General features: G+C 41.6%; 1 protein-coding gene across 1 annotated transcript in view; it reads left to right on the top strand.

Moving 5' to 3' along the window:
- The window catches only part of LOC310873828 (chemerin-like receptor 1), a gene marked incomplete at both ends in the record, with an annotated part of 592,518 nt that overhangs the window by 144,254 nt on the left and 424,425 nt on the right, over positions 1–23,839 (top strand). The window lies entirely within an intron of this gene.

Raw genomic sequence — 23,839 nt, forward strand, 5'->3', positions numbered from 1 at the left:
ATGCTGATGAGAAGTGCGTTGCAGTAGCCTGGGCACCATTTCATTTCGGTATATGATCTGGGCTGGAGCCGGATGATATGCTTACGTCATGTTGTAGGCAATGGTTTGCCTACAACAAACAGGAAGAACAGGCGGCGGCAACTTCCTTTTCCCTCTCAATAAAAGCTCTCGCTTACGAGAGCTTTTATTGAGAGGGAAAAGGAAGTTGCCGCCGCCTGTTCATCCTGTCTGGCGACTACAAATCAATACTACAACGTAACCACATCATCCGGCCCCAGCCCGGATCATACAGACTTTTGAAACAGAGACCAGGCTTTCCTCCGAGGCGGTGGAAAGCCTGGTGATGCGAGGTTAGCGTTGCAGTAGTCCAACCTGGAGGAGACAAAGGCGTGGACCAAACTTTTCAGCATCAGGTAGAGTGAGTGTGGGATGGAGTTTGGCGATGTTCTTGAGTGGAAAAATGATGTTTTGCAGAGGTGTTTGATGTGGGCCTCGTAGTTGAGGTGGGGGTCCATTTTAACAACCCAGGTTTGTGACAACAGATGAGAGAGGAATGTCCTGGCCAGAGAAGGTGATGCTTGTGATGGTGGATGATTGAACCTGGTGTGGGGTGCCGATGAGAATGGCTTCTGTTTTGGAGCTGTTTATTTGCAGGAAGTTGTGTTTCATCCAGGCCTTTATCTCCTCCAGGCGGATGTTGAGTGTGGATGAAGGTGATGAAGATGGTGACGGGGAGGACAGTGGGGCAGCAGAGCGGGGAGGGGTTGGGTCCAGATTTATGTACAGTTGTGTGTCATCACAATAGAGCAGTCCCTCCCCCTTTCAGAACGACGAGTGGCCCAGGAAATGAATCCCATGCATTTTTCCCAAGTATTTATTTTGACAAAGCCAACTCGGATCGTGACAAATCATGACAATGAACACAATATTTTGGGCCGATCAAATCATTAGAAAGAAGAAAATATAGGCAGGAGACAACACTATTTGCTTTGTTTTTCTTCTTATAAATTATTTGATCGGCCCAAAACATTGTGTTCATTGTCATGATTTGTCACGATCCGAGTTGGCTTTGTAACCGTCTTTAACCCATTCTGACCTGAGATCAGATTCAAAAAAATTCTTCTACATCCTGACAGTTTTCTGAAAAAGCTATGTTTCTATGTCAGTCGTTCTTTGCTTTTTCAAAAATAGCAGACCTACAAGCTCGTAGCGCGCCACTCGGTGTCGCGCTACGAGCTTGGGGGGATCCAGGCTGTGGGCTGGCAGTCGGGGGAGATGAAGAGGGGGGGGGGGGGGGGCAGAGAGGGATGAACGGATGGTGTCAACTTTCGTTCTGAAAAATGAAAGGAAGTCGTTGCACTGTTCAGCTGTGGTTGCTTGGTTTGTGGGGGTTTGGGGTTTGAGAAAGTGGTTTATGGTTGAGAGAAGTTGTTTAGAGTTGCCGGGGCTGTTATTTATTAATGATGTTGGAGTAGAATGTGGATTGTGCATCTCTGAGGGACTTTGAGTAGGCCTTTTGGTGGTCTCTGACTCTCTGTAGGCCATTTTATGGACTGTGAGTCCTGAGGCCTTGAGGCACCTTTCAAGGACACGCCCTTCTGCCTTTGTTTTCTTGTGTACCATGGGGCTGAACGTAGCTCACTGGTGTACCATGGGGCTGAACGTAGCTCACTGGTGTACCATGGGGCTGAACGTAGCTCACTGGTGTACCATGGGGCTGAACGTAGCTCACTGGTGTACCATGGGGCTGAACGTGAAAATGTGACAGTCCGTGTCTGAATTGGGGCGTGAGTGTTGAGGAGATTGCAAAGTGATTTATTGTAAAAAGCCACCGATTCCGTTGCTGATGGGTGGGTGGCAGAAGACAGGTGATGGAGGTCCAGGGTCAGGGTCTCTGGGTTGATGCTTTTGACATTTCGGAAGTGGATTTGGCGTTTGGGTTTGGTATGGGAGGGAGGGAAAAGCAGCTCAAAGGAAATGTCAGACACACCCATGTCATAGACTGCCAGGTTGCTGACAGGGGCGGAGTCTGTAATGACCAGGTCAAGTGTGTGCCCCTTTGTTGTGTGTGGGGACATGGACGTGTTGTGATAAATTTAGGCAGTCCAGTAGTGTTAGGCATTCTGAGCCAAAGGGGCAGGAGGGGTTGTCCATGTGGATGTTCGCGTCACCCAGGATTATGTTGTTGGTGGATGTGGTGCAGCGTGATGTGAGAAGGTCATTTTAATTCTGAGATAAAAACTGAATTTGTTTTGAGTTTGGGTGGACGGTAAATAAGTAGTATGTTCATGTGAAAAGTTGGTTTACATTTAACGGCCAGGCATTCAAATAAAGATGGAGAAGTTATGGGGAGGGATGTCAGTTCCAGCTCATTTTTGTAAAAAATGGCTAAGCCACCACCCACCCGACCAGTGCTGCGTGCTTTTTGAAAATAGCTATAACCAGGAGGACAGGCTTGATTCAAAGATGAATACACCTCGGGCTGGTGCCAGGTCTCTGTGAGGCACATGAGGTCTAACTAAGCCTTTATCCAGAATGTGTAAATTGATGAGTGGTGCTTTGAGTGTGAGGGATTGGGAGTTAAAGAGTTATTATTTTGCTGTTGGTGAGGGGATGAATCTCTGTCTAAGGTTGGAGTATACTGAAATCCACGACTTCTCCTCTGCATGTTGTAGTGTTTAGATGGTTCAGTTATGACTTCTCCTCTGCATGTTGTAGTGTTTAGATGGTTCTGTTATGACTTCTCCTCTGCATGCTGTAGTGTTTAGATGGTTCTGTTATGACTTCTCCTCTGCATGCTGTAGTGTTTAGATGGTTCTGTTATGACTTCTCCTCTGCATGCTGTAGTGTTTAGATGGTTCTGTTATGACTTCTCCTCTGCATGCTGTAGTGTTTAGCTTTTGAAAAATAGCAGATCTACAAGCTCATAGCACGCCACGCGTTACGAGCTTGTAGGTCTGCTATTTTTTCGTTAAAATGTGGCACAAATCATTGAATATATATTTCAGAGCGAACATTTTTAACAAAAAGATTTGCTTCTGGGGGGTCCCTGGAACTACATATTTTCAGATGGGGGTCCGTGGCCCAATAGAGAGAATTTTGGGGTCCTTGACATAAAAAAGGTTGAGCACCAACTGACATAGAAACATAGGTTTTTCAGAATAATGTTAGGACTTGGAAGCCTTTTTTTTAATCGACCTCAGTCCAAAATGGGTTAATAGCGTTTCTGTGCTTGCTCAGTATGAAGAAAGTGTCCAGAGATATGAGGGACTGAGACTAGCCTTCAGTAGCCAGGCTTTTATTTCCGTTCACATCGGCAGAGTAGAGAGAGAAAGACGGACTTGTAGACTCGACTGTGTGTGTGTGTGTGTGTGTGTGTGTGTGTGTGTGTGTGTGTGTGTGTGTGTGTGTGTGTGTGTGTGTGTGTGTGTGTGTGTGTCTGTGTGTGTGTTTGTGTGACTGTGTGTGTGTGTGTGTGTGTGTGTGACTATTTTATTATCAGAATTGGATCACCCTCCCTTAGACTCGAAATACTATTAGCTCACCATCCCATTTCGACTGAATTTATTGAATATTGAAAATGTAGTGTTCTACTGTTGACCAACGTGAACTTTGGACGAATATCTATCTTCATCTGGAAAGAATTATGCTTTTATGAGCCAATTCAAATTGCAGTTTTATGAAAAGTCTTCTTCTGTTGGTTGCAAGTAGCTTCTCTATCCAGGAATATGTATTTTATTGGTTGTAATCTCCCCCTCCCCCCCTTCTCTCTCTCTCTCTCTCTCTCTCTCTCTCTCTCCTAATTTGGTTGTATTCTTCATTTAGACTGAAGAACTGCTCCTTGTCAATGAGAGGCTGTGAAGTTGTGGCTTCAGCTCTCAGCTTCAATCCGTCCCATTTGAGAGAACTGGACTTGAGTGGAAACGGCTTGAAGGATTCTGGACTGGATCTCATCTGTGCTGCACTGAAGAGCCCAAACTGTTGTCTGAGAGAACTGGACCTGAGTGGAAACGTCGTTAAGGATTCTGGACTGGATCTCATCTGTGCTGCACTGAAGAGCCCAAACTGTTGTCTGGAGACTCTCAGGTCAGATTCATTTAACATTTTTATTTGTATTTGGTTAAGTAAAGTTCTGTTATAGTAAGTGATTATAATGTAGTTATGATGGTGGTAGTATTTGAAGAGTGTGGCTGAGGTTAATATCATGGTAACTCACACTGACCATAATATTGATAAGATACAGTGACTAATGTATGTAGTCTTTATGCTGAGATACCACATTTAAAACCTAAACACCTCTGAGTGGTTCAATGTGTTTTGTTGTCAGAGTGTCATCCCCTAGTTTTGAATATTTATATTAACTTTTTCGCTGCTATCTACGTTTATAAAAGTAGCGAGGCTAACGGTACCTAATGGTGCTAACTACACGTACAGTATGTGCGTAGACAACCATATACTCCATATATGAAAGCGTAGTAGCATAGCTTACTTTATAATTAACCCATTTTGGGCGGGAACCCATTTTGGTGTTTTAAACATGTTATAATTTAGCTATTGAAAAATAGCAGATCTACAAGCTCATAGCTTACAATTAGCTCACCCTCCCTCTGTCTAGAATTAGAAAGGCATCACCCTCCCCTATTTTCATCCAGGCCCCCTTTTTCATAAATTCCAAGTGGTCGCTTAGAACATGCCATTGTGATTCACATTCAATGTGATTCACATGCAATAATTCAATTATCTATCTCTCTCTCTCTCTCTCTCTCTCTCTCTCTCTCTCTCTCTCTCTCTCTCTGTCATCTGGTTGTATTCTTAATTTAGACTGGAGAACTGCTGGTTGTCAGAGCGATGCTGTGAAGTTCTGGCCTCAGCTCTAACTTCGAATCCCTCCCTCCATCTGAGAGAATTGGACGTGAGTCTCAACATGGTGAATGAGTCAGGAATGAAGATGCTGCTCTCTGCTGGGCTGGAGAATCTCAAGTGAGTAGACCCTGTTGTGGGGCCCGGTTTACAGGAGATCCTTTACTATGTGTGGGTAATGTTTGTGGGGCATCACCACAATTTTACTATTTTCAGACATGTGATGATTGATGCATTGTTGTTCTATTTCCTACAGAGTGAAACACTGTAGTGTCAGCTAGTGGAGACGTTGTGTTAGACAGTCAGACATTGATGCATTGTTGTTCTACTTCCTACAGAGTGAAACACTGTAGTGTCAGCTAGTGGAGACGTTGTGTTAGACAGTCAGACATTGATGCATTGATGTTCTACTTCCTATACAGAGTAAAACACTGTAGTGTCAGCTAGTGGAGACGCTGTGTTAGACAGTCAGACATTGATGCATTGTTGTTCTACTTCCTACAGTGTGAAACACTGTAGTGTCAGCTAGTGGAGACGCTGTGTTAGACAGTCAGACATTGATGCATTGTTGTTCTACTTCCTACAGAGTGAAACATGGTGGAGAAGATCGGTTCAATCCTCATCTCATTCAAGGACGTGAGTATCTCTCACTATTGACATCTTATACAGAGTTTTTTTAATACCTACTGTATACTTTGGTAAACTTCAGGCGTGTAGTTGTAACATTGTTGGCTGGGTTTGCTTTCACATTGTAGTTTGTCAAGCACACAGTCTGGCGCGCACACAGTGCATCTTCAGGCGTGTGCGTGTTGGTCAAACAAGGATTTCATACTCCTTAGTGACACGTTGCAGACAACTACAGCCTTGGCTGAGAGATAAAGCCAGTCAATAGAAATATGTGGGAGATCGGAATGACAGAAACACTCACTCACGTGTTCTCACTCACATATTTGAATGTGGGCCTGGTATGGTAGGCCTGAGGCCTATATTGCTAGGCCTGAGGCCTACCATACCGGCCTGACCGCTCAATAAAAGAATGCTGAATGAACTAGCTTGTATTGGTAACTTTGACTGCACAACAGCCTCCCATTTAACCTCCTTGTCTAGTAGTCCGGCAGTCAAAGTTGACTGGTGGGAAATTTGGTATATAGTCTTTTTTTATTGGCCTAAAATACTGTCTATATACTTACATTCATGAATCCACTTGCTGACCGGCTGAAAGTATTGGGCTTTTTTATAGGGGTTTCTTGTGACCATTAACATCCTATGGCAGGCAAAGATGTCAAACTTTCATTATGTTTTAACCCATTCTGGGCGGGAACCCCTTTTGGTGTTTCAAAGCATTATGTTATACTTTAGCTATTGAACAATAGCAGATCTACAAGCTCATAGCTCGGCACAGAGTGCCACGCTATGAGCTTGTAGGTCTTAGTTTGACATGTCACATGCTACTTAAAGCATAAGGAAAGTTTGACATGTTCGACCATTTTGCCCGCCGTAGGATGTTAATGAAAAAGAAAGCCCAATAGTGACAGCCGCTCAGCAAGTGGATTCATGAATGTATGAATATAGACAATAGTTCAGGCCAATAAAAAAGACTATAGGCCTATACCAAATATCCCACTTTAACCCATTCTGGTGTTTCAAGCATTATGTTATACTTTAGCTATTGAAAAACAGCAGATCTACAAGCTCATAGCTTGTAGACCAAATATGTTGGTCCCTGGAACAACATATTTTCAGATGGGGGTCGGTGGCGAAATACATATATTATTGGGGGTCCTTGACATGGAAAAGGTTGAGAAACACTGACATAAAAACATGAGGTTTTTTCAGGAAACTCTCAGGATTTTAAAGGCATTTGTAGAATCGTCCTCGGGTCTAAATGGGTTTATTCAATTTAATTCACTTGCACAATGTTTTCATATAGGCCTACATTTACCTTGTAAACTTCGCCTCTGACATTTAATTTAACCCTTAAAAACAATTCTCTGCGAATGGTTTTACTACTGCCACATGTGGACGGTGTGTGTAGGCTAAAGAGGCTTTAGGGAAACAGGTTTGCTTCTAAATGTAATCAATCCATTTTTCATGGACCCCAACAATTAGGGCGGCGGCGGTGGCTCAGGGGTAGAGTGCCTGGATGGTAACCGTAAGGTTGCCAGTTCGAACCCGGGCTCCCCCAGAGTTATTGTCGAAGTGTCCTTGAGCAAGACACTGAACCCCTAATTGCTCCCGATGTGTTAGTTGGTGCCTTGCATGGTTTCCACTGCCATCGGTGTATGAATGGGTGAATGTAATGCACAATCTCTGTAAAGCGCCTTAGATAAATGCACCATTTACCATTTACTATTTACCAATTATATGTAACTAGCCCTTACCCGTTGTGAGATATTGCGCATATCATTTTTTACTATAATGTGAGAAATGCAGCTTCACTTATCATTGTTGCATCAACTGCACCACGTCACCAATAATAAATAATATCAGCTTGCCTACTATAGTCCAGTCCAGTGGCCACCAGATGTGTGTACAGGACTAAGCTATTTGTATTGGTGCGGAGGGCGAAGCTTGAATAATAGGTTAATTGCGGACCTATAGGCTACAGACAGAGAAACTGGATAATGCGTGGCGTGTGCATAGCCATGTGAAACTATTCTCATGCGTAAAGTTAGTCTGACAGCGCACGCAACATCCCCTACGATGGTGAAACATGACGAAACATTTACGATAGTATTTTGTCAAATGATAGACTGTAGGCATGCCTGTGGCAGCGGTGGCCGAACGGATTGCGGAGCGGTCTTGATATCGAAAGGTCGCCAGTTCGAATCAGCGGTCCGACACGTTAAAAATGACCACCGCTGAAGTGCCCTTGGTCAAGGCATTGAACCACTACCATGAAATGTTCTATGAGCAGGGCCTGGCTGTAAAGTAAAGTATCTGATGCTTAGTCCAGTTACCCTGCAAGGTAAACATAGTACCTTTCCTTTCCTTTCCGTGCCGTATTTTGCGCTATATGTCATTGTCATTGTCATGGTCTGGAGAGAGAGAGAGAGAGAGCGAGAGAGAGAGAGAATCAATCAGTTAATGAAACAGGCGCGAACAAAACTATTATTTCAAGCTGACATGCAGCAGCTGTCGGGGGTATACATATAGGGCTACAATTTATCACGAGGATATAATTTGCAGCTGTGCATATTTGATCAAATTGCAACAAGCGCTAGATGATTTCAGGATGGCGATGCACAGTAGCCTAGTAGGCTACAATCAACAGTAGCCTGCTAAATAATATATTTAATACTGTACTGCTTATGCTTTATTAAATGATTAACCCATTCTGACCGGGCTTTAGCTATTGAAAAATAGCAGATCTACAAGCTCATAGCGCGCCACCGAGTGGCGCGATACGAGCTTGTAGGTCTGCTATAATGTGTTAATCAGACCAGTGTGTGTCCAGTGGAAACCTCGTATGAATCTGATCTCAGGTCAGAATGGGTTAAATGATCAACGGATCCCTGCTCTTCACCGTGGTTTTTTGACCCAGCATAGCCAACGGGCGGGCGGGCAAGAGAGAGAGAGAGAGAGAGAGAGAGAGAGAGAGAGAGAGAGAGAGAGAGAGAGAGAGAGAGAGAGAGAGAGAGAGAGAGAGAGAGAGAGAGAGAGAGAGAGAGAGAGAGAGAGAGAGAGAGAGAGAGAGAGAGAGAGAGAGAGAGTGCAAACATTTATTTTATTAAAATGAAATAAAAATAAATAAAAGCATGTGTATTAAATACACATACATTCATAATAGCCTACACATTCAGTAGGCCTATGAGATATATGTATTTATCTAGAGTCTCCAAAGACCAATAATACATCATTATATTCGGAATGCACAGCATGAAAATAACCTAAGTGATTTGACTACGCGGCAACAAGTCCACGCGTCCTGTACCAGTATCAAAAACATTCGCGTGACGTGTGATCGTTTGAGTGAAAATAAGACAAACACATGTCACACGAACATGCACACGCTTTTGTGATGAGTGCATTCATAATAACGTGTATGTCTGTGATCGAAATCTACACGCTCACATGACACGGGGTAAGAGAAATATACTATTATTATGGTACTGTTGGAACCCCATAGACTGGGTGCAAACGCGCACGCACACACACGTGTGTGTGTGTGTGTGTGTGTGTGTGTGTGTGTGTGTGTGTGTGTGTGTGTGTGTGTGTGTCAGTGAATGATGTACTTAATGGTTACTGTGTGTTTTCTCATCAGATTCCCAGCGTCTCTCCCTGGACACAAACACAGCACACTGTGTCCTCACTCTGTCTGAGGACAACAGGAAGGTCACACGGGTGGATGATCAGGTTCATCAGTATCCTGATCACCCAGAGAGGTTCGATGGATATCAGCAGGTTCTGAGTGCAGAGAGCGTGAGCGAACGCTGCTACTCTGAGGTAGAGTGCACTGGAACGGTTGATATAGCAGGGACTGACAGAGCAATCAGCAGGAAAGGAGATGGTGGTGAATGTGTGCTTGGATACAATGGCAAGTCATGGAGTCTGTGGTGTGGTGGTGACAGTTACTATGTCAGACACAAGGGTCAGAGGACTGTCCTCCCTGTCGGTCCCTCTAGACGCTCCATCAGAGCAGCAGTGGATGCTGACCGTGAGGACAGGGAGGACGGCGTCTACAGAGTAGCAGTGTACGTAGACCGTCCCACTGCGACTCTGTCCTTCTATGACGTGTCCTCAGAGGACTCTCTGACCCATCTGCACACCTTCCAGATCACGTCCACTGAACCCCTCTGCGTTGGGTTCTGGTTGGAGCGGAGTGGCTCCTCAGTGTTTCTGTGTGAGCAGAGATAGAGTCTCGATGCGAGCGAGGGTCACATCAGGTCGCCATGGTTACTCCACATGTCTGAGTGAGTCCAGGTTGTCATGGTTACCACCGTCACCAGTTCGCCTGACATCATGGACTCCATATTTGGTCATGAGTGAATCATCATGACATCATGGTGACATCACTCTGATGATGTATATAAGAAGCACAGTGACAATCTGTCAATCAAACCTTAACCTTAACCTCAAACATTAACTCAGGTTAATGTATGAATATGTAGATTCATACCTCATTAATGTATGAATATGTAGATTTATAACTCGATGAATTTGGAGATTTTTTACTTTGTTTTTCTTCATCTCCAAATGTGTTTCAAAATAGCAGATCAACAAACTCACAACCGTCTCAACCAATCTAGTAGCACAGCCTGCCTAGTTACTGCTCCTAGTTATCACTAGTTAACACTAGTTATCACTAGTTAACACTAGTTAACTAGACCCTCTGTGTTTGAACCAGTCATCACCACAGGGAGCTTTTCCTGGGGTCCAATGCTCTCTATGGCTCCCGGGAGGATCCACCGGGAGAATCTAGATGCGTGTGTGTGACTGTGTGTGTGTGCGTGCGCATGCGTGCGTGCGTGTGCATGTGCCAATTTAACAAAGATGCATGCGATCACAAATCAGCAGAGAGTGATCGACGTCTGAACTTGTATGTCTGCTATTTTTGAAAAATCGTGAAAAGGTGCCTCAAATCTTTGAAGATATATTATTACTAGACTTACAGAGTGAACATTTTAACTCAAATCTTTGCTGGAAGAACATATTTTCAGATGGGGGGACGGAGGCATATTAGATATCATTTTTGGGGTTCTTGACATATGAAAAGAGAAGGGAACCCGCACACTCATATGCTCCAAAAGATAACTTTTATTGACGTCGACGCTTCATCTGGTCAGTTTTGACCAGATGAAGAGCCTTGGTTCGAAACGTCGTCAATAAAAGTTATCTTTTGGAGCATATGAGTGTGTGGGTTCCCTTCTCTTTTCATATGTTACTTTTTGAACCCAGCACCTCCATGAAGTGATGTGCGTATTTTTCTATAGTTTCTGTGGGGTTCTTGACATGAAATATTGAGAACCACTGATACAGAAACATGAGGTATTTCAGAAAACGGTCAGAATTTAGAAGACATTATTTAAATGTCGACGTCAGGCCTGAATGGGTTAAAGTGTTTGTGTAAACACACACACACACTGATGACGAAGGTGGGGACGCCGATTGTGATTGGTCGGGATGAGATGATGTATGACGATAAGAGCGCCCCTCACTTCACACGGGTGTGATTTTTACTGTAGGCCTATGAACAGATGTTCCTGTTACAGGCTGGGCCAAAGGTGTATTTTAATTCATGGTGTATTTTATTTCATGGTGTATTTTATTTTACAGTCACCGTACCAACTTTGTGGTGTTCTAAAACATGTTACTGTAAATGGCTCTGGATACATTGCTCAGTGCCTAAATGATAAAACATGTTACTGTAAATGGCTCAGTGCCTAAATGATAAAACATGTTACTGTAAATGGCTCTGTGGATACATTGCTCAGTGCCTAAATGATAAAACATGTTACTGTAAATGGCTCTGTGCCTAAATGATAAAACATGTTACTGTAAATGGCTCAGTGCCTAAATGATAAAACATGTTACTGTAAATGGCTCAGTGGATTCATTGCTCAGTGCCTAAATGATAAACTGTGAATTTAATAAACGGATTGTTGAAAGTCTGTCGTGGTTCTGTGGTCGTGTATTTATTTATTATTCAAAGTGTTGTCACATGGCAGTTTGGCCACAGCTCATTGATCATGGTGTTGTCACATGACAGTTTGGCCACAGCTCATTGGTCATGGTGTTGTCACATGGCAGTTTGGCCACAGCTCATTGGTCAGGATTTGACATTAGGATGTAAAACTATGAAATGACGAAACAAGTGAGACTCAGGTCACATTCATACCAGAGAGCTTTGCTGCGATTAAAACGAATCCTGCTGCGCATTTTCAGAAAGTGCACTTTGTTTGGCAGGTGTGAAGGCTCATTCGAATCTTAATGCGTATCAAAGAACCGCATTATACTCCGAGCTAAAACGGGGGTTTCGCTTCGCTTCCAATCGCACTTGATTACGATTTGGTGCAGGTGTGAATGCAATCCGCAGTAAATAAAGGAAATGAAGCAAACAATGTGGCGGGTGAGGAGCTGAACACAGTTGGAGACGGAGAAGGCATATTTTACGCAGCGCAAAGATGTCCCGTTACCGTGGATAGACGTGGTCGAATGAGGAGACTGAAGCCCTGATCGAAATGAGGACGAGTACATTAATCAATTGCTTAAGAAAACACATAAACACTGCAGTGCAGTGTAATAGTATTATGGCCTACAGAATATTCTGTCTGTCTGTGCGTGCGTGCCGTAAACATGGAGTGCTGTCACTGTGTGCGGACTGGGGAGTCATATCAGTGCGCTCAGCGCTGTGCCTCCATGCCCAAAAGAACAGTGTGTGGCTGCGTGCTATAGTGAGAGAGCGAGAGAGAGAGAGAGGGGTCCAGTCCCAGACGGCACGACACATGCACGTTATGAGTATCATTTTATCACCATAGATTTCACTGTGTAGGGTCCGCAGCAAATGAAATATGCAAGAATCCCAAATTCTCCGCCCATACGCGTTGAGTCTACCAAAGTTTTAGGTGAGAATGTGACCTTAAACATCGCGACCCAGATTTGGCTCAAACAACAAGGGGTTGAGTTCGTTCTCCTCCAATGCCATGAAGATCCACATTCCTTTACGACTGTTGGTAGGGCGGTACTAACAGTCGTTATAAATGTGAATCCCTAGACTCCTTCAAAGGCGCACTCAAATAGGGGATTCACACTGAGACGGACCGAGTCCGTTTCTTTCGAACCGTTTCCGAATCCGGTTAGCTGGTCCCCCTGCTGGCCATGATTCACATTGCCCGAGATTCAACAACGCACCCGGGTACACTCGCATAACGCACCCCTCACTGTATGTTTCTTTTCCCTTTTTACCTCCTATGATGATTTCCTGTTTTGACTGTATAGTTGTGTATATTCGTGTCTCTAATTGTTTTGATGAATTGAACAAGGTGGGCCCTCTTGTAAACAAGAGTAATGCTTTATGTTTATGGTGTCATCCACTCACAGTTAACAGTCTTTGTATTGAGTTGTGCTTGAAATGTACTGTAGTTATTCTGCAAACTGTTCAATCAATCAATCAATCAATCAAAAAACGCTCTATAGCTGTTCCACTGTATTACACTGTACCATGGCTCCCACTGAGCTTGTACGTCTGCTATTTTCTCTACTTCTTAAACGTTTTCATTGATTTATTCATGGCAATTATTGTTTTGCAACCGGTGCCTCTCAAAGTGGGGTCCGGGGACCCCCAGGGGACCCCCAGGGACGTTTCCACGGGGTCCTCAGTAAAAGTAGCATCACAATTGTACTGTTTCTCAGAGTGGGGTCCTTAGTTGGGGGGGGGGGGGGGGGGGGGGGGTCACTTCCAGGGGGTCCCCAGTAAAAGTAGTTAATTCAGAAAATCATTTAAACACTTTATTGGTTGTGCCGCGCTGCGAGCTTGTACATCTGCTATTTTCTGATGACGGACAGACTTGCAGACAGACACACTGTGTGTGTGTGTGTGTGTGTGTGTGTGTGTGTGTGTGTGTGTGTGTGTGTGTGTGTGTGTGTGTGTGTGTGTGTGTGTGCGCAGGGCTGCAGTACAGTGGGGGCTGGGGGGGGGGGGGGGGGGTGGTGTTTCCACATAGGGAGTTATGGCAAGATAAATGACACCTATTTCAACTTTTATGGAACCATCGCCAATGGAATGACAATTAGGTGAGGTCACTTCCTGAACTGCACTCCTCCCACGTCACCTGTGGTCCGGGGACCACCGGTGGTCCTTGAGGTCCTTGAGCTAAATCATATATAGTTATGATCCAAATGGACCCTTATGGGGTCTGTAACTCACAGAGTGTACAAATGTTACCAAATGGACCCTATACACTCTCAGAGTTTAATTAAGTTTGATTTTACAATATAAATGTGGTGGTCCCAGAGATAGAAATGCCATTACATGGGGGTCCGTAGACTAATTCAGGTCAAACTGCAGGGGCCCTTTATGGGGGTCCGTAGACTAATTCAGGTCAAACTGCAGGGGCCCTTGAAATGAAAAATCACTGCTATAGAGCCGTGAGAGAGAGAGAGCCTCAACCTCAGACCAGCACTGCTTCACAACCATCAACCTCAGACCAGCACTGCTTCACAAACACTAATTAGAGTCAACCAAATTAGTAAACTAATATAAGACGCATATCTGGAACATTGGGCTAATCAAACCAAAACTCAAAACAAACGTAATTGTTATCTGGCCCTAAAGCATGAATATAAACTGTCTGAGTATCTGTTTTCGGTCAAAGATAAAAAGCAAAGACAGATCTTGACCAAATACAGAGTGAGTGACCACAGTCTGGCCATAGAGAAAGGACGACACAAGAAGTCCTACCTTCTACCTCCAGAACAGAGAGGCTGTGGTCATTGTACCTCAGCTGAGGTGGAGACTGAGACTCACTTCCTATTAAAATGCAATAAATATGATAATATAAGAGCAGACTATCTTAGGAAATTTGAGTTGTTGATCCCACATTTTAAGGAACTAGATGACAATGACAAACAATGCATTCTGTTAAAAGGTTAGGTTAGGAGAGGAACCTGCAGCACACCTGGCTGCACAGTATGTCACCGCATGTCACAAAATGAGGGACAAATAAAAAACACTAAATGTGACCATTATCTTGACACACACACACACACACACGGACACTTTAATACTGTATTTTGTTTTCTTCTGCACAGACTGGAAAACCAAGGTTTTGCCGCCATCTAGTGTTCACCAGCAGACACTGCATGTGTCTGAAGATTAATTATTATGGGTGCTGAAAAACAATACATCTCAAAGCTTTTCATGTCAAGGAGTTCAAGGACCCCCACATTAATATCAGGGACCCCCATCTGAACATGATGTTGTCCCATGGACCTCCATCTGAACATAATGTTGTACCAGGGACCCCCATCTGAATACTATGTTAGTACCAGGGACCCCATCTGAACACTGTTGTACCAGGGACCCCCATCTGAATACTATGTTGTACCAGGGATCTATCTGTCTGTCTGTAAATCCACACAGCTGTGATCCATTCACTCTGACGGACCAATGACCAACGGTCTAGACCCGGATACAGTGGTGCATAGCAGTGTTTGGGTCATAGCTGCTGGAAGGTAAGGTTTGTTTGAGAACCGCATGGTTTTTTAGCCAACATTAACTCTGTTATTGTTTAAACATTAGTGTTGTTAGAAGGACTGTTGGTTGTTTATTGTGACTCTAAAAGGACAACAATATGAGAAATGTGTTGGTACTTTTTGAGACACAAACAAATAAACTATCGTCCACCGTGGACTATTGTCCACAGAAGTATACTGTGGACAATATATTGTACTTTTATATTCTATTATTTGGACACTTTACTAGTTATTTTGTAGATTTGGATTATTTTAAGATACTGGTTCTGTTCAGATTTTATTGTCTCCCGTCTTTCCACAAAATAATAAATTGCTCGATAGTGGGCTCGATAAGCCTGATTGTTATCAATATAAATTAACGAGCTCCATCCCTATACCATGTGTCTCCTCTTGCCTCACTTTTGTATTCTGACTTTTGTATCTGAATTGTATCTCTCTCCTCCCGGGATCTTTGCTCAAAATGCCTAAACATTTCTATACGATAGGGCCGATTCATACTCCTATTTTACAGCTGTTTCGGCGCTGTAGTGCCGAAATGATTTCGGCTCGTCAGAAATTTTCAGTAGCACCGAAGAGCCGACTTTAGGACGGTACCCCGCCCCACCGAACCTCAAATTACGTCAAATTGTAGGCTCTACAGCGCCGAAACGACTTTTATTCGGCTCTAAAATAGGAGTATGAATCGGCCCTTATACTACAAACTGTAGTCATGTCACCTGGAAGGACCACAGACAAGGGTTTTACATGTATAACAATCTTTATTAAAGTAAATACTCAGTGGGTTATAGAATGAGGCAAAACGGTAAACTACAAGACATTTCATATAATATGCAAAGCACTTAAACACAATTAAACTCCCTTCTCATAATAAAACCTTTTCTCTATAAAATACGTGTACACAATATACAACAGTGTTTGGTTGTGCAATTAACTCGTCCTGGCGGCGTGACCACGCCGAGGGGTTGGGTGGAGGGGTTCTCTTCTCACCCTTTTTACTTTGTCGGGTGACCTTTGTCATAGAGGTTTTTTATCTAGTCTTGACTGTGCAGTGCGTGTCACCCCCGAGGACGGATGCCGGGAGAAGGTGCCCGGGACTTAAACGCCCTGCCTCCTATTGTAACTTTTGATATTCGGGACTAATCATGGTTCTCTGACCACTAGTATAAGGGTTCCTCGTTACTACAGAGGAGTTCCAAATCTTTGATTGCAACTTTTTTCATTTAATATTCATTATTTCGTTCATATCGTTAATGTAATAATTAAATCCAATTTTCATTTATGTATTTACTACATTAATTACATTAACCCTAGAATCACTTCTGAGGGGAACATTAAAAAAATGACCGTCCATGGTCTCGGACCCGCCCCGCCCCCTTTCATGATGATGTCAGGCCCAGGAAATGAATCCCAATGCATTTTTCCCATAGACATTTCAAAAAGTATTTAAAGTGTCGTACGAAGCCGAGTCATGACAACAAACACAATATCTTGGACCAAACAAATAATTACAAAGAAGAAAGTGTTGTACCTTCCGTTTTTTTCCTAATTCTTTGTTTGGCCCAAAACATTGTTTATTGTCATGATTTGTCACAACAAGAGCTGGCTTTGTCCGCGGCGTAAACCTCTTTAAATAAATACTTTCTGAAAAGTCTATGAGGAAAATGAACAGGGATTTCTTTTCCGGGTCTCTCGAGGGGGCGGGACTGCGACGCTCTATAGTATGCCGTGGTGCAACCCAACGGAGTTGACGCTCTATAGTATGCCGTGGTGCATCCCAACAGAGTTGACGCTCTATAGTATGCAGTGGTGCAACACAACAGAGTTGACGCTCTATAGTATGCAGTGGTGCAACACAACAGAGTTGACGCTCTATAGTATGCCGTGGTGCAACCCAACAGAGTTGACACTCTATAGTATGCAGTGGTGCAACCCAACAGAGTTGACACTCTATAGTATGCCGTGGTGCAACCCAACAGAGTTGACGCTCTATAGTATGCAGTGGTGCAACACAACAGAGTTGACGCTCTATAGTATGCCGTGGTGCAACCCAACAGAGTTGACGCTCTATAGTATGCAGTGGTGCAACCCAACAGAGTTGACACTCTATAGTATGCAGTGGTGCTACCCAACAGAGTTGACGCTCTATAGTATGCAGTGGTGCAACACAACAGAGTTGACGCTCTATAGTATGCCGTGGTGCATCCCAACAGAGTTGACACTCTATAGTATGCCGTGGTGCAACCCAACAGAGTTGACACTCTATAGTATGCCGTGGTGCAACCCAACAGAGTTGCAGCACTTACTTCACACAGGTGTGATTTTGGAGGATTTGAAAAAAAGATTAATCACAAAAAAAGGTATACTATAGTCCATGGTTTCGGACTGCATGACGTTTTTCATGATTTGTGGATTTGAGATGAAAATAATGGCCCTGTAAATTACAACAAAACAAACTAAGGCACTGGTGTGGTACTCCTGGTTTACCAGAACAGGGTTCAAGTCCCTGCAGTGCTCTACTCAATTTGTTGTATTTACATGGTTTATTTATTTATGGCCCATACCGTACGGCATACTATAACACGCCGTTCTTCATCATTTTTGACCATCCCACTGAGCAATAGCCGGCTATTAGACGTGCGTCTAAAAATGGGATAAAAAACGTCTGAAAATAGACGTCTGAAAAACGTCTAAAAATAGACAAAAAAATAGACTAAAACACGTCCAATTTTAGACGTGTTTTAGACGTCTATTTTTAGACGTTTTTTATCCCATTTTTAGACGCTCGTCTAATAGCCCATATCGTACGGCATACTATAACACGCCGTTTTTCATCATTTTTGAGATTTTGAAAAAAATAAAATAAAAAAAATAAAAACATGGGTTATAGCCCATCGTTTTTAGAAATTTTGAAAAAAAATGTTAACCTCGTTTTTCATCATCTTCGACCATGGGCTATAGCCCCTACCGTACGGCATACTATAGCACGCCATTTTTCATCATTTTTGAGGATTTGAAAAAAAAAGAAAAAAAACAAAAAACATGGGTTATGGTCCATCGTTTTTTGAAATTTTGAAAAAAAATGTTAACCTCGTTTTTCATCATTTTCGACCATGGGCTATAGCCCCTACCGTACGGCATACTATAGCACGCCGTTTTTCATCATTTTTGAGGATTTGAACAAAATGAAAAAAACAAAAAAACATGGGTTATAGCCCGTCGTTTTTTGAAAAATTGAAAAAAATGTTAACCTCGTTTTTCATCATTTTCGACCATGGGCTATAGCCCCTACCGTACGGCATACTATAGCACGCCGTTTTTCATCATTTTTGAGGATTTGAAAAAAAAACAAAAAAACAAAAAAAACATGGGTTATAGTCCATCGTTTTATGAAATTTTGAAAAAATAATGTTAACCTCGTTTTTCATCATTTTCGACCATGGGCTATAGGCCCTACCGTACGGCATACTATAGCACGCCGTTTTTCATCATTTTTGAGGATTTGAAAAAAATGAAAAAAAACAAAACATGGGTTATAGTCCATCGTTTTTTGAAATTTTGAAAAAAAATGTTAACCTGGTTTTTCATCATTTTCGACCATGGGCTATAGCCCCTACCGTACGGCATACTATAGCACGCCGTTTTTCATCATTTTTGAGGATTTGAACAAAATGAAAAAAAAACATGAGTTATAATCCATCGTTTTTTGAAATTTTGAAAAAAAATGTTAACCTCGTTTTTCATCATTTTCGACCATGGGCTATAGGCCCTACCGTACGGCATACTATAGCACGCCGTTTTTCATCATTTTTGAGGATTTGAAAAAAAATAAAAAAAACAAAACATGGGTTATAGTCCATCGTTTTTTGAAATTTTGAAAAAAAATGTTAACCTGGTTTTTCATCATTTTCGACCATGGGCTATAGCCCCTACCGTACGGCATACTATAGCACGCCGTTTTTCATCATTTTTGAGGATTTGAAAAAAAATAAAAAAATAAAACATGGGTTATAGCCCATCGTTTTTTTGAAATTTTGAAAAAAAATGTTAACCTCATTTTTCATCATTTTCGACCATGGGCTATAGCCCCTACCGTACGGCATACTATAGCACGCCGTTTTTCATCATTTTTGAGGATTTGAACAAAATGAAAAAAACAAAAAAACATGGGTTATAGCCCGTCGTTTTTTGAAATTTTGAAAAAAAATGTTAACCTCGTTTTTCATCATTTTCGACCATGGGCTATAGCCCCTACCGTACGGCATACTATAGCACGCCATTTTTCATCATTTTTGAGGATTTAAAAAAACAAAACAAAAAAAAAACATGGGTTATAGTCCATCGTTTTTTGAAATTTTGAAAAAAAATGTTAACCTCGTTTTTCATCATTTTCGACCATGGGCTATAGCCCCTACCGTACGGCATACTATAACACGCCGTTTTTCATCATTTTTGAGATTTTGAAAAAAATAAAATAAAAAAAATAAAAACATGGGTTATAGCCCATCGTTTTTAGAAATTTTGAAAAAAAATGTTAACCTCGTTTTTCATCATCTTCGACCATGGGCTATAGCCCCTACCGTACGGCATACTATAGCACGCCATTTTTCATCATTTTTGAGGATTTGAAAAAAAATGAAAAAAAACAAAAAACATGGGTTATGGTCCATCGTTTTTTGAAATTTTGAAAAAAAATGTTAACCTCGTTTTTCATCATTTTCGACCATGGGCTATAGCCCCTACCGTACGGCATACTATAGCACGCCGTTTTTCATCACTTTTGAGGATTTGAACAAAATGAAAAAAAAACATGAGTTATAATCCATCGTTTTTTGAAATTTTGAAAAAAAATGTTAACCTCGTTTTTCATCATTTTCGACCATGGGCTATAGCCCCTACCGTATGGCATACTATAGCACGCCGTTTTTCATCATTTTTGAGGATTTGAAAAAAAACAAAAAAAAACATGGGTTATAGTCCATCGTTTTTTGAAATTTTGAAAAAAAATGTTAACGTCGTTTTTCATCATTTTCGACCATGGGCTATAGGCCCTACCGTACGGCATACTATAGCACGCTGTTTTTCATCATTTTTGAGGATTTGAAAAAAATGAAAAAAAACAAAACATGGGTTATAGTCCATCGTTTTTTGAAAAAAAAAAAAAAAAATGTTAACCTCGTTTTTCATCATTTTCGACCATGGGCTATAGCCCCTACCGTACGGCATACTATAGCACGCCGTTTTTCATCATTTTTGAGGATTTGAAAAAAAATAAAAAAATAAAACATGGGTTATAGCCCATCGTTTTTTTGAAATTTTGAAAAAAAATGTTAACCTCGTTTTTCATAATTTTCGACCATGGGCTATAGCCCCTACCGTACGGCATACTATAGCACGCCGTTTTTCATAATTTTTGAGGATTTGAACAAAATGAAAAAAACAAAAAAACATGGGTTATAGCCCGTCGTTTTTTGAAATTTTGAAAAAAAATGTTAACCTCGTTTTTCATCATTTTTGACCATGGGCTATAGCCCCTACCGTACGGCATACTATAGCACGCCGTTTTTCATCATTTTTGAGGATTTGAACAAAATTAAAAAAACAAAAAAACATGGGTTATAGCCCGTCGTTTTTTGAAATTTTGAAAAAAAATGTTAACCTCGTTTTTCATCATTTTCGACCATGGGCTATAGCCCCTACCGTACGGCATACTATAGCACGCCATTTTTCATCATTTTTGAGGATTTAAAAAAAAAAAAAAAAAAAAAAACATGGGTTATAGTCCATCGTTTTTTGAAATTTTGAAAAAAAAATGTTAACCTCGTTTTTCATCATTTTCGACCATGGGCTATAGCCCCTACCGTACGGCATACTATAACACGCCGTTTTTCATCATTTTTGAGATTTTGAAAAAAATAAAATAAAAAAAATAAAAACATGGGTTATAGCCCATCGTTTTTAGAAATTTTGAAAAAAAATGTTAACCTCGTTTTTCATCATTTTCGACCATGGGCTATAGCCCCTACCGTACGGCATACTATAACACGCCGTTTTTCATCATTTTTGAGGATTTGAAAAAAAACAAAAAAACAAACAAAACATGGGTTATAGTCCATCGTTTTTTGAAATTTTGAAAAAAAATGTTAACCTCGTTTTTCATCATTTTCGACCATGGGCTATAGCCCCTACCGTACTGCATACTATAGCACAGCGTTTTTCATCATTTTTGAGGATTTGAAAAAAATGAAAAAAAAAAAACATGGGTTATAGTCCATCGTTTTTTGAAATTTTGAAAAAAAATGTTAACCTCGTTTTTCATCATTTTCGACCATGGGCTATAGGCCCTACCGTACGGCATACTATAGCACGCCGTTTTTCATCATTTTTGAGGATTTGAAAAAAAATGAAAAAAAACAAAAAACATGGGTTATAGTCCATCGTTTTTTGAAATTTTGAAAAAAAATGTTAACCTCGTTTTTCATCATTTTCGACCATGGGCTATAGCCCCTAAAGTTCTCAAACTCTGCCCGAACCCGACCAGGCCCGACCAAGCCCGACCCGACCCGACGTTTTAGGGCCGGGCCGGGCCCAAATAATATGCTAATTAGTCGGGCCGGGCCGAGCCTCGGGCTCTGTGATTTTCCGCAATTTTGTTCTTTTTTTTTTTTTTTTTTTAAGTGTTATTATAATAAAAATAGCAATTCTGTTATTTGTGTAATGTGATTGTGTATACGTGTATGCATTTATTATGAAGAGGGCTGCGCTAGGCGATTCACTTGTGACAGGAGGAGGACTGGAGACGGGGGTCGCATCGCACTGGCATTTCAGACTCGGAGGCCTCGTACACACATGTCAAACCACGTGACTTCCATTAGAAAAGCATTGAGAATAAGGCGGCCATGAAACACAGACAGAACAGATCATGTCAGTCCAGCATGTGTGTACGAGGCCAGCGCAGCATTGCAGCCTGCCCCGCGCGCAGGCAGTAGACTAGAGAACAGTGAACGGTGAGAGACTTGCGTGCTACCGCTGGTTTCCCTCTGGTTTGCGCACCAAACGAGCTACTAACCACCAGTTAACTTGCCAAGTTGCCATATGCTTAAATATTTTATCAAATCAATCGGATTATCACAGCTGAAGAAGCGTCAGGTTTTCGTCATGTTGCACTGAGAGTCTCGTTAACCCAGCTGGCTGCGATGAATAAAACCTAATTATTAATCAACGTCACCAAACGATCCATGATGGTGATATATAACTTATAGCTACACGTAAAGCAACTTCACTTCAGAGGAAACTAAGGGAGGGAGCTGCAGCAGCTATTCATGTTTACTCACCAGTCACCACCACCACTGTATGGAATCCATTAGAATGATTGGAAATGGAAGTTATGGAACATTAATAGCCTATTCTAACGTGAGTTACATACATCCTTTATTTCGATAAATCCGCTGATCTCCGTTCTCACTTTCACACTGAAACACGGCGCCGCTGCGCTGCCATTTAGTGCTGCTTTTTTTTCTCTCTTTTTTTTCTTTCGGGCTTTTGTTGGGCTTCGGGCTTAACATTATGGCAATTTTTAGGGTAGGGCCGAGCCTCGGGCCCACCCAGTTAGGGTAGGGTCGGGCCGGGCCATAATTTTTGGGCCCGTTGAGAACTTTAATAGCCCCTACCGTACTGCATACTATAGCACGCCGTTTTTCATCATTTTTGAGGATTTGAAAAAAATGGGGAAAAAAAACATGGGTTATAGTCCATCGTTTTTTGAAATTTTGAAAAAAGATGTTAGCCTCGTTTTTCATCATTTTCGACCATGGGCTATAGCCCCTACCGTACTGCATACTATAGCACGCCGTTTTTCATCATTTTTGAGGATTTGAAAAAAACAAACAAAAAAAACATGGGTTATAGTCCATCGTTTTTTGAAATTTTGAAAAAAAATGTTAGCCTCGTTTTTCATCATTTTCGACCATGGGCTATAGGCCCTACCGTACGGCATACTATAGCACGCCGTTTTTCATCATTTTTGAGGATTTGAAAAAAATGAAAAAATAAATAAACATGGGTTATAGCCCATCGTTTTTTGAAATTTTGAAAAAAAATGTTAACCTCGTTTTTCATCATTTTCGACCATGGGCTATAGCCCCTACCGTACGGCATACTATAGCTCGACATTTTTCATTATTTTTGAGGATTTGAAAAAAAGAAAAAAAAAAAAGAAAACATGGGTTATAGTCCATCGTTTTTTGAATTTTTAAAAAAAAATGTTAACCTCGTATTTCATCATTTTCAACCATGGGCTATAGCCCTACCGTACGCATAACACGCCGTTTTTCATCATTTTTTAGATAAAAAAAAAAAAAAAACATGGGTTATAGTCCATCGTTTTTTGAAATTTTGAAAAATAATGTTAACCTCGTTTTTCATCATTTTCGACCATGGGCTATAGCCCCTACCGTACTGCATACTATAGCACGGCGTTTTTCATCATTTTTGAGGATTTGAAAAAAATGGAAAAAAATAAAACATGGGTTATAGTCCATTTTTTTTTGAAATTTTGAAAAAGAATGTTAGCCTCGTTTTTCATCATTTTCGACCATGGGCTATAGGCCCTACCGTACGGCATACTATAGCACGCCGTTTTTCATCATTTTTGAGGATTTGAAAAAAAATGAAAAAAAAAAAAAAACATGGGTTATAGTCCATCGTTTTTTGAAATTTTGAAAAAAAATGTTAACCTCGTTTTTCATCATTTTCGACCATGGGCTATAACCCCTACCGTACGGCATAC

This window comes from Protomyctophum parallelum, assembly GCF_964188405.1.
Source record: "Protomyctophum parallelum genome assembly, chromosome: 16".
NCBI classification, from domain to species: domain Eukaryota; kingdom Metazoa; phylum Chordata; class Actinopteri; order Myctophiformes; family Myctophidae; genus Protomyctophum; species Protomyctophum parallelum.